General features: G+C 44.5%; 1 protein-coding gene across 15 annotated transcripts in view; it reads left to right on the top strand.

Annotated features, from left to right (window-relative positions):
- Window positions 1–3311: 3311 nt before the first annotated feature.
- Window positions 3312–8711, top strand: part of gria3a (glutamate receptor, ionotropic, AMPA 3a) — a 55451-nt gene continuing 50051 nt past the window's right edge. For 6 of the 15 annotated variants that reach the window (XM_025065713.1, XM_025065710.1, XM_025065708.1 and 3 more), the window contains exons 1-3: window positions 3313–3596; window positions 5749–5862; window positions 6081–6138. The gene's annotated coding sequence lies outside the window, so the exon portion shown is untranslated. Of the gene's footprint in view, window positions 3597–4482; window positions 4594–5748; window positions 5863–6080; window positions 6139–7906; window positions 8441–8584; window positions 8651–8711 lie in introns of those variants that run through there. The other 9 variants (XM_025065715.1, XM_025065712.1, XM_025065711.1 and 6 more) reach the window with 6 other exon arrangements.

Below are 8711 nucleotides of genomic sequence, written 5' to 3'. Positions count from 1 at the left end.
ACGTTTGAAAATGAAAATTTATGATGAGGTGCAGGTTTCATTAAAAAATGATTAAAAGTTTTTAAATGAAATCCTGAGTCGTTTCACACGTAGAGAATCAATTCTGTTGACATTTAACTCCAACAGTTAAAGCACTTCCTCTGCAGCTCTTTCATCATTGTTGCAGAATTGTCACTGATGCAGTTTCCACAGTAACTGAACTTCACACCTCAGTACTGCGGTCAAACACAGACATATCTGTTACAGCCTTGTTTGAAGAACAACATGTATTGAGTGGTGTAATCAATATTGTTATGTTTATACGACGCTACTACTTGGACAGCATCGGTTTATCACAATAAAGCAGCTGTAGTGGTGGTTACACGGGGTAGAAAACTCTCTCTCTCTTGTTTTTTCTCTTTGGTTTCCTCTGCCGTCTTGTTTTCCTCTTTGGTTTCCTCTGCCGTCTCGTCTTCATGCCCCCACAGCCTGACAAACCTCCAGACGCAGCTCAGCCTGGTGTGTGAGGAGAGAGACGAGCTCGCGCAAGAGCTGAAAAGAACCCCGCAGCTCATCCAGAAAGCTCTGGCCGATCTGAAAGAACAGTGTGAGCGTCCTCACGATTCATGATGATCTGTGGTCTATGACCCGCCGATGTGTGTGTACGTGTGTGTGTTTGGAGTTCACTCTGTATGTCCTCCTCAGATGAAAGCAAGTGCAGGCAGCAGCAGCAGGATCTGGAGCAGAGTTGGACTGACAGGCAGAAGGCCGAGCAGAGCCTGCAGCAGATCCAGGCCCGGCTGGAGGAGAGCGAGGTCAGCGTGGAGAAACTGGGCTCGGAGCTGATCCTGCAGCAGGAGCAGAGTGAGCAGAGTAAGACATGAGACGTTTCTTAAGACTGCACCGCTGCTTCCACAGCCTTGAATCATCAGCAGAGAGGACGGTATGTTTTTGAAACGCCCTTCAGTGCCGACTCCACACATTCACACATGGGATCGGGCTGACACCTGACTCGCCCCTGCTGGGTGGGTTCTCTGGAGCAGTGGGGGATTAAGTGACAAACTCAAGAGCACCTTGACTGTCGTCCCTGTGGGACCGTATCTGGCTCCTTAGCTCCGTCTTGTCTCACACTTTTAACCCCAAAGTTGCTCACTTTGTTGCCGTTCAAGTGTATTTTGCCCAAAGCACTAACCCTGATGATACTTTTCATGCAAGGCAGTGTCTGGGTTTTCTCCAGGGTTTCATCCTGCATCTCAAAAACATGCAGATACGGGTTATTGGTTCTATTGACTGTGACCCCACCCTCACCCTATGACTGCTGGGAGATTGGCTCCAGCTCTGCATCAACTTTGCCAGATATTACAAATCAGATCTCTGTCCTCATTTTGATCAATAATTCCAAAAATTCTATAATGTAAGACAAGAGAAAAAAACAAATGTTTGGAAATACTGAAGGCAAAAAGAATGTAATAAAAACCCAGATCGTCCCCCGACATATGACTCAGTCAGATACTGTATTAAAGAATGTTGAATTAACCTTCCACCCTCCCCTGTCCCATGACCCCCCTCCCCAGTCCTGCAGCAGCGGTTGTCTGAGACCGAGGGCCGCTGTGCTGAGAAGCTGAGAGAGATGGAGGCTGAGGTCAGAGCAGCCAGACGAGGACACAGCAGAGCAGGTATCAGGATTCACTCACAGTCTGCAGTCGTTTCTGCAGCACAGACTGTAAACTAATAAGACGTGAGCTGTTTACACTGAGTATAGTAACATTCCCTAATGGCCGTCGGCTCGTCCATGTCTCGTCCCGCAGTTATGTCATTGCGGCACTTTGAGAGAGACGTGGCGAAGAAGCAGGATGGCGCCGCCGAGAGTCAGTATTTCAGGAGCGCAAACACCAGGAGGGAAGTTCAGGATTCAGAGAAGAGGACGGTGAAGGACAAACATCTACAGCAAGTAAAGGTTTGTTTAAAGTAAATGACAGTGGTGACAAATGTGGTGCGTCTCCTACACTCCTCCTCATGACCTCATTTGTCCTGAATCCCTTTCAGGCCACGGTCCCTGAGCAGGAGCTGACAAGTGTGTGTGCAGCTGTTCACACTGAGACTGTACTGAACTCTGCAGCTCTGAGAGAACAACAGGAGCCACCAGGGAGGGGCAGCAGAGTCCAACCACCTGCAGACGGTAAGAAGTGAGTCCACCCCAGTCACAGGCTGCTGCTGCTGCTGCTGCTGCTGCTCTTGTTATAATTGAATCCTAACATTTACACAGTGGTGACTTGAAACTGACCCACAGTTTGTGTGTGTCCTGTCAGAGAGACTTCTGGTTGGTTCAGGGGAGCTCCACGTTCTCAGTGCTGCAGTGGTACACAGCTCTGAGGACTCAGTGGAGGAGGAGGAGGAGGAGATGGAGGAAGAGGAGTGACAGACGGCACTGTTGAAGTTGAGTCACAAGAAAAACACCTAAAACTTAACAAAGTTTGGCTGAGGAAAAGGTGGGGCCAAATATAAGGCAGTTATCCCGTAGAAACGACCAAATCATTAGGTACACAACCCGCCTGGATTCTTCGAGACATTTAGTTCGACATTAATAATAATGTTCCTCAGATATTTGGATCACCATGACATCGTAACACAGGCCCCGGAGGCCGACTGTAGCGGTGACGGGGACTAAAGGACTGGTTTAACATCGAGGTGTTGCTCGTTCAAATCTGGCGCCGAGCTGGAATCACAACATGTGGTAAATAAGTGCAGCCCACCGCTGCCGAGAGTCGGGGGCTTCAAGAACGGATTAAATGTGGTGTTAATGAATGAACACTGTGATCATTATTGGATGGAGATGCTCAGGTAGGTCTGACATTTAACTGGTGTTTGATTAACACCACAGAGCCTTGAATAAATATGTAGTTTTTCCTAAGTTTGGTTTTTTAAATTTTCTTCCTCAGACTGATCGTTGGTGTGAAACATGTCTACATATATATATATGCTTATATTTAATCTTGAATATATTTTAAGGACTATAATAAAGTTCTAATTATTTTATAAAATATGTTGAAATAACAATTTTATTAATTGATGAAGACCATTGATAAAACAAATTAGTTGAGATTATATAGATCTAAATCAAATCAGATCCACATAGTGACACTGCAATATACTAAACAAAAACTTAGTAACACTTTTTAATCTGCAGGTGGTGCTATATACTCCAATTCTGCCCATAAAACATTGATGTTTTCACATGTGAAGAGATCAATGTTTTCTATTTATGTTCATTTAGGTCAAGTTTGAACTGAGGTCTCAGCAGCAGCAGGATGATGATGATGATGTGAGGTCTCAGCAGCAGCAGCAGGATGATGATGATGATGAGGAGGAGGATGAGGATGATGGATGGTGTTGAATGTCATAATGAACCAGATAATTGCGCTATTTGTCATGTTGTAATGAGCACTCATACATTTTGCAGTAGCTCCCACTTCTCAGCCTCTAGGTGGCAAAAGATCCCCATGGAAACCAGACGGGAGCAGAAGAGACGAGTCGTGGAAGTACATACTTTTTAAACGAGGAAAAGTCCAATCATCGGCAGCAGACACTGGTTTTTCTCCACGGCTGATTCATCACAGGTAAATTATCCCCACGACCACCACTCCAGAAAAATGTCAGATTAGGTTTTTGGACAAATAATGTGTTTTGTTCCCACTGACACTTCATGACGAGCTTTTAAAATCTTTTAAAGTCTTTCCTGGGCCACACGGTGGCGCAGTGGTGACTGCGGAATGAATTATTCACATTTATTCGACCGCTGGTGTGAATGTGGGTTGGAATGGATTTTTATATGATGACTGTTCTGATCCAGATTAGTGACCCAATACATTAATAATTGGTATAAAATTAAGGGACCATTTTATAATAATAATATTTATAACACCGCAGATATGGAGATAATATATCCCTAACCTAGCCACTAGAGGGCGTTATTGTCAAAGATGACGTGTAGTGTTCTACGGTCTGTTCAAATATGAAATCCTTTTTTGACTCCTGTGGTTTGACTGATACAGTCAGCACAGAGTTCTGTATTTGTCGATTGTTTTAAAGTGTTTAAATCCAAAACCCCTGACAGAAAAAAAAAATTCATCCACCATTTCAGACATTTCCAGATCAACGCAGCCTTGACTATGAGATTATTTTGTGCACATTTTTAATGTGTGAGTGCACAGAGCAGCAGCCGTAACACAACAAGAGTGAATAATTTATCAGATCACGGCAGTCACAGAACAACCTGGAATAAAAATTACTCAATAAAACAGTCAACAAACCCCAGAACTAATGAGACGCAGTGATAAGTAATAATCATAAATATCAAGGACACGCTGCTGAAAACACTGATACATGGACTTCATTCACAGCAGTTTACGTTGGTGTTGATGTGACCCTCAGAATCTAATTACTCACTGATTTGTATGTGTCCTATGAACCTTTATGAAAAACGTCCGTCTCTGTCCCCCCCAGGACAGGTCAATTATCATCTTTGATTTCCCCCCTGTGGTCCACAGATGTTCATTGCACTTCCTGCAGCTTTGTCTGGCAGAAGTAACTCATGTCTCAGTTTGATTTGATCCAGTAAGTGAGCCAGAACCAGCAGCAGAACCAGCAGCAGAACCAGCAGCAGAACCAGCAGCAGAACCAGCTGTATCGCAGGCCACACTACAGGGTAGAACAACAGCCACGGTGAAAGAAAATGAAGCCAAGTAGAACTATTTATAGATGGAGTCAAGTCAATGTGGGGCATTGTTTGGTGGTGGTGGTGGTGGGGGGGGGGGGGGGCAGTGGACTGATCTGCCTTCAAACAACAGCCGAGTGAGAAGCTCTGGGCTACTGTACTGGTACTGGTGTGGAGGCTGATGTAGTGTCTGTAGATCAGGGAGGAGAACAGACAGATGTGACTCAAGGATTTCCAAATCTTGACGTACTGCAGTGGAACAAAAACTTTTTTTTCCCCCACAATTCGTATAAATAGATAAACATCATGTGCATTGACCTCATATTAGAGCTGTGATTATTATTGATTATTGTTTTATCAGATGCTCCTACTACTTCAGTGTTGGCTTTTAGAGGGAAAATATATGTTTGCTTTTGGCAAACACAAAGCTTCTTGTCCTGCATATGTGGTCCACCATCTGAACGGCCATCAGGAGCAGACACGTCTCCCGTTGGTTGGATCTGTCGGTTATTTATATCACGTAAACATCCGTCAGCTGTTACCAGCACGGCTTCTGTTTACAAGACTGGAAAAACCAAGAAATTAAAAACATGTTCCCAGAACAAATGGAGCGGAGGTCTTTAAATATCTTGCTGATTATAAACTGGCAGTTAAAGATGTGGATGAGAACATCAGATGAAAGTCTGCCAGAGGGACCTGAAGTCGTCTAACGCCGTCTTTGTCCTTTCAAACATCTGTTGTTCAGATCTCATCAGACGTTAAGAGGAGGCTCTGGGAAAACAACACCAGGATAATGAAAATGGCCGGACTCATTTATTTTGTTTGGTGAAAGCTTCGCCTGTGGGAGATTGAAGACGTGGGAATGTTTAATCAAATTCCCATTAATATTCATCCGTGCTGCTGCTGCTGCTGCTGCTGCTGCTGCTGCTGCTGCTTGTGGTGGTGGCTGTGGTGCCCGCTCACCCCCATGGTTTCCATCCGAATGTTGTTCCACCAGGGGTTTTCTAATTACCTGATGTTTTTATTTTTTGTCATTTTCTCTCATTTGTTCACAGTCACTTCAACACAAAGTCATTGAATGAGTCCTGGCTCATCAACTTATTCCTAGGAGGCGTCGATCGCTTTAATGACCAACTGTGGAGTGAGGGAACACACTAAATGCTGCTGAGGTGGGCTTTGAACCTGCAACCCTCTCATAAAAAAAATCCCTTTTTTTCACATGCACCAACAATCTGAAGGATCTTTCCTGAGCTGTTCAGCCTTGCTGTAGATCATGACTCATAAATTCTGGGGTTTTACAAGAAGGACAAAATGAAATGTTAAATGTTTTCATCACCAGGTTTTACAGCAATCGACAAAACCCTCATTTTATCTGTTGACCTTTCAGATCATCGGCTCCCTGACCTTACAGCAGCCCAGATGTTTGATAACACAACAACACAGAGGTGTCATCATTTCATCTCAGCAAGTTTATGTCCTTTATGTTTTTTTTATTGGCACATGTTCTGTTGTCACACAACAATCTCTCTGGGACAATGGGGCTAAATTACAACTGAGTGCTGTTCTCAATTTAGCCACCAGGGGCTCTACTACTCTTTCTCTCACCTGGGAAACTTCAAAGTGAATTCTGAGTCAACTCAAGGATTTAAAGTCAGGTCAGGGTCCAAGGTCAGGGTCAGGGTCAGGGTCCAGGGACCAGTTTCATTCAGTGCCAGTCCCCGACTCACAAAGATGGAACGTGTGCTGCTACAAAACCATCCTGTGAATCAACCTCAGCCAAATGTGGGGGGGCAGGGGGGTGACTTGGACCAGTCACTGTGTGAGGGGTCATCATCCAACCAGGCCGTCAGGGATTCAATTCCATCTGTTTTCTGATGTATCTGTGAGAAAAAAAATCCATCATCCTAATCCTAAATTGCTCATCAGACTCCTGCCACAGGAAGTCACAGTCTGTGTTCTACCAGAGCCAGGCCTGGATTAATTAGAGATGGGGGGGGAGTCAAACCAGGTGGGCCATCGGGCGTTAAATCCTGAGCCAAATCACACACAAGTGTTTAATCCACTGACCAGGGAGGAGGACACAGCCAGGAGCTGTTCCTCTTAGATTTCTTAAAGCCTCTTTTAACACAGAGAGTTGGTTCCACTGTCTGAGGAGTTGAAGATGCTGAGATTTCTAATCTGAGCGACCAGGATGGACGGGATTAGAACTGAGCAGATCAGAAGACCAGGCTCAGGTGCAGGAGCAGAATTTAGACAAGGAGGTGGAGAAGATTTGGACATAACCTGAAAAGAAGTGGAAACTTGGAGAGAGAGACAAAATGACGTTGGAGATGGAGCTGCCAGGCAGGAGCTGAGGATGAAGATCTCAAAGAAGCAGGAAGTGATGAAGAAATGATGGAGGAGGTGACACAGGAGATGAGAAGCTCCACTGTGGTAACCAGTGAAGACAGAAGCTCTAAAACAGAAGAAAAATATGGAGTTTAATAAAAAACTAAATTGTTGAACGATGAGGACACTTTCAAGTTTACCCCCCCCCCCCCCCCCCCCCCCACCCCCCCCCATCGCGCGTTCAGTTACTATTATTTCAACCACACAGAAATTTAAACAAAGTAAATCTGACCCTGTGTCAGCGTTCTTTCAGCTACGACAAGTCCTTCCATAAATGAAAACTAAAAACTGTGAATCTATTTGTATTAACATCTTAATTAGGGGTAGGAATTCTGCAATATTTGCATTTGTGTTCCCACAGCCGACCTTTCTTCACACCCGACACAGCTGGTGTTTAGTTGCATGTTAATAACGGGCAGGATTTTACTCTTCGTCATCGTTAATGTCAGTCTTTCTTCGTGGATCGGTTCCAGAGCAGCACGCTTCCATTAATCACCTACAAACACCATATGGTTGGTGCTTCATCAATGACTTCACTTTGTGGGAACCAACTCTGTTCTTCTTTACCACTGGACACGGTTTAAATACTTTTTTTGATGGATTCTCCAGATCTAAACACTGGGGGGCGCCACTGAGACTTGTTTGAACTTGGACTGTTTCACCACGTCGTCTATGAAGAAGCACTGGCCCAAAAAAAACAAACCTCAAACCAACCAGTCTGTGTTTTATTCCACACAGGTCACGTGACAGTCATCACTGAGACCAGGACAAGATCATCCTAAATACACAAACCCACGCCGCCCACCGGACCCGCGTTCTTTACCCCCAGGCAGACCTATTTGCCCTCCTGCCCCTACTCCCTCACTTGGTGTGAATCTGTGGGTTTGATCCCAGTTCCTGTTGGATCGGCTTTGTTTCCTGATCTGATTTCTGAGCATAACGTATTTATATAAAAGTAGAACCCTCACCCTCACCCTCACCCTCATCACGGTCCGTGAGCGTTACTGATGATGCACCGCTAGGCTAATTTAACGGTGCGTCAGCGGGAGGAAAGGCAGTTCTGGAGGGAATGAACTCCAAATGTTCTAAAAAAAAAGAAAAGAAACTCTTGTCCTTTAAACTCGACTTCATTTACTGCAGGTCAGTGATGGTGTCTTCTTTACTGTATATACTTTATTTTATATGCATAATAAAGTAACTGGAGCACGAAGCAGGGTTGACGTCACCTCAGAGCCTGACATGACCTGTAAACTAACACCCAGCTGCTGCAGTCAAGTGATTAAGATGCTGCAAACATTACAGGCTATCGATTCAGTTAGAAATCAACAGAGCTGCAGTGTTTTAACTGGACCAGTCGTGGTGAGTCAAAGGTCACCAGTCTGCAGGAGTTCATCTCATCTGTCCGTGGGTTTTACTGGGATTTTTAAACTTTATATTTTTCGTGATCAATCTCCAACTAATAACCTTTAAAAAGATAACAAATGATTATGTTTTACATTTTAGTCCTTACATTCTGAGCCCTGGACCGTCCACTTCAGCTCATGTCAGGAACCTGTCAGAGGTCAGCAGGTCAGAGACTGACAGTTTGTTAAAAAATATAAACCTTGTGTCACTGCTGTGATGTCTAACG

Source organism: Cynoglossus semilaevis, chromosome 19 (assembly GCF_000523025.1).
Source record: "Cynoglossus semilaevis isolate Cse_v1.0 chromosome 19, Cse_v1.0, whole genome shotgun sequence".
Taxonomy (NCBI): domain Eukaryota; kingdom Metazoa; phylum Chordata; class Actinopteri; order Pleuronectiformes; family Cynoglossidae; genus Cynoglossus; species Cynoglossus semilaevis.
This window is presented reverse-complemented; position numbering and strand designations above follow the sequence as displayed.